A 3021-nucleotide genomic window follows, 5' to 3' on the forward strand; every position below is an offset into this window, starting at 1 on the left:
GAAGAAGAAGAAGAAGAAGAAGAAGAAGAAGAAGAAGAAGAAGAAGAAGAAGAAGAAGAAGAAGAAGAAGAAGAAGAAGAAGAAGAAGAAGAAGAAAAGAAGAAACCAAATAGCTCATTATTCCCCAGGAAAAAAATGTCTCCAAAAAAATAACAAACTTTACTTAATAAAAAACTAACAACTGAAAGGATTGTTTGATATCAGAATCAAATCAAAAATGTTAATAGAAACTCTTTAGGTAAAGGAGAATTGTCTAAAGTAGGAATTCAGGTGGAATCAAAGAAATGAAAAGAAGACACGGTAAATATAAATAAACCTAAAAGGTAATTATTTTTCCTTTAACTTTCTAAAATTAAAATTTTACAAATGTCAAGTATGTTGAAAATGGATGATACTAGACATATAATAGAATATTTGTCAACCACAAGTGAGTACCTGAATGTGCTCCCCAGCACCACAATGAAATGAAATAAACTAAAACACTGTAAATGTCTGAAGTTACTCTGGCCAGGGAGGCTAACTGCAGATCTTCACTTCAAATCTAATTCCTCAGTCTTATTCAAAAACTTTGTAGTAGGCCACATCCTGTAGCTTCCCTTCCCCTAATCTCCAGTGGATCACATGGGCCTTTCTTTCTCTCCAATCTTCCTCCCCAACTCATTCTTTTATCCCAGCCACCAACTCTGGAAGGCAATCACAAGAGTTAAGTAATCCTAGAAGAGCAAATCAAAAGAAAGGAAACATGTACATGCACACACACACACACACACACACACAAATACACCACAACAAAGTAACAGGAATTAACAAACACTGCTCATTAATATCTCTCAATATAAAGGTTCCAATTCTGCAGTAAAAAGACATAGGACTAACAGAATGGATGAGAAAGCAGGATCCATCCTTCTGATGTATCCAAGAAACACACATCAAGGATAGAAATCATCTCATGACAAAATAGACCACAAACCAAAACTAATCAAAAGACATAGGGAATGGTAATGCAAACTCATCAAAGGAAAAACCTACTAAGAGGACATCACAGTCCTTAACATTCATATACCAAATTAAGAGCCACCCAATTTTATTTAAAAAAACACAAACAAACAAAAACACAGTGGGGTGTATGTGTGAAGACTCAAATGTCTGAGAAACACAAAGGAGTGAATGTTATCATTAGTCATCAGAGAAATGCAAAGCAAAACTACTTTAAGATTTCATCTTACAACTGTCATAATGGCTAAGATCAATTAAAAGAAAATGTTACATTCATACTAGCAAGGATGTGGTGTAAAGAGAACACTCATCTATTATTGGTGGAAGCATAAACTTGTACACACACTATGCAAATTCTTGTGGTAGTTCCTGAGGAAAATGAGAATCAATCTACCTCAAAATCCAGCTATGCCACTCAGGCATACAACCAAAGGACACTTTATCCTACCACAGGTATACTTGTCCAACCATGTTCATTGCTGCTCTATTTATAATAGCCAGCAACTGGAAACAACATAGATGTTCCTCTAGAGAAGAATGGATTAAAAATGTAAATACATTTACACAGTGGATATTACTCTGCTGTTTCAAGAAAATGAAATTTGGCAGTCTCTAGATGTTCCATCCTTTTGTCTCAGCTCCGAACTTTGTCTCTGTAACTCCTTCCATGGGTGTTTTGTTTCCAATTCTAAGAAGGGGCAAAGTGTCCACACTTTGGTCTTCGTTCTTCTTCAGTTTCATGTGTTTTACAAATTGTCTCTTATATCTCGGGTATACTAGGTTTCTGGGCTAATATCCACTTATTAGTGAGTACATATCATTTGAGTTCTTTTGTGATTGTGTTACCTCACTCAGGATGATGCCCTCCAGGTCCAACCATTTGCCTAGGAATTTCATAAATTCATTCTTTTTTATAGCTGAGTAGTACTCCATTGTGTAAATGTACCACATTTTCTGTATCCATTCCTCTGTTGAGGGGCATCTGGGGGGAGGGTATGGGGTACTTTTGGGATAGCATTGGAAATGTAATTCAGGAAAATACGTAATAAAAAAAGAAAGAAAATGAAATTTACAGGCAAATGGATGGAACTAGAAAACATCATCCTGAATGAGTAAGCCCAGACCCAGGAAGGAAAATACAGTATGTAGTCATTTATAGAGAGATATTACTTGTAACGTCAATGATTAAGAAAAAGGAAAGAAACAATTCCAATATCAGGATTGGATTACATCTAATTAAGTTGCTGGACTAAGGAGTCCTATGTAAACTCGCATACAACAGCCTGCCAAGAGTATAGTTTGTTCTCAACAAATGCCTGTGATGTTCCATTGCTAAAGACATAAGTTATTAAATATAAAAAAGTTGAGCTGCTTTCTTCACAGAGACTTCACTCTTATGTGCTACTGTTGTTAGGACAGGAAGGTACTCTTCAGGCTACCAAAAGAGAACCACAAACAACGACACAGACACTAACACTTTGATCTACAATGGTGTCCTGCTTGCAAGATATGCTAGTGCAATGATGGAATAAATTTTGTGGAAGTAAGCAACCAATATCTGATTTGATTTAAGGTCCACCCCGCTAGATGGAACTTATATCCAACATTGCTTGGGTAACCAAGGACTTGAGTCTCGATATCCCAGGCACCTAATATAAAACCAAATACTACTGTTTTTGTTTGTTTGTTTGTTTGTTTGTTTGTTTTAAGTAGTAATTAAATGACTCTTAATGACATTCTTCTGTACTCAGATCTATATTCAACCATGATCAGACAAGCTTCCTCCTGTATCAGATGGGAACAATTACAGAGACCACAGCTAGATATTATGCAGAGATGAAAGACCTCAGAACACTCAGCCACAAAGTGGATATTACCATCAGATCCCTCCTCTAAGGGCTCAAGGAAGCCCATAGAATAAGAGGTAGAAGACAGTAAGAGCTAGTGGCAGATGGAAGATATCTACAAACAAGTCCCTCTAAATTAACATGATCGTTGCACATATGAACTCACAGAGATTGAGAC

This window comes from Mus caroli, chromosome 2 (genome assembly GCF_900094665.2).
Source record: "Mus caroli chromosome 2, CAROLI_EIJ_v1.1, whole genome shotgun sequence".
Taxonomy (NCBI): Eukaryota; Metazoa; Chordata; class Mammalia; order Rodentia; family Muridae; genus Mus; species Mus caroli.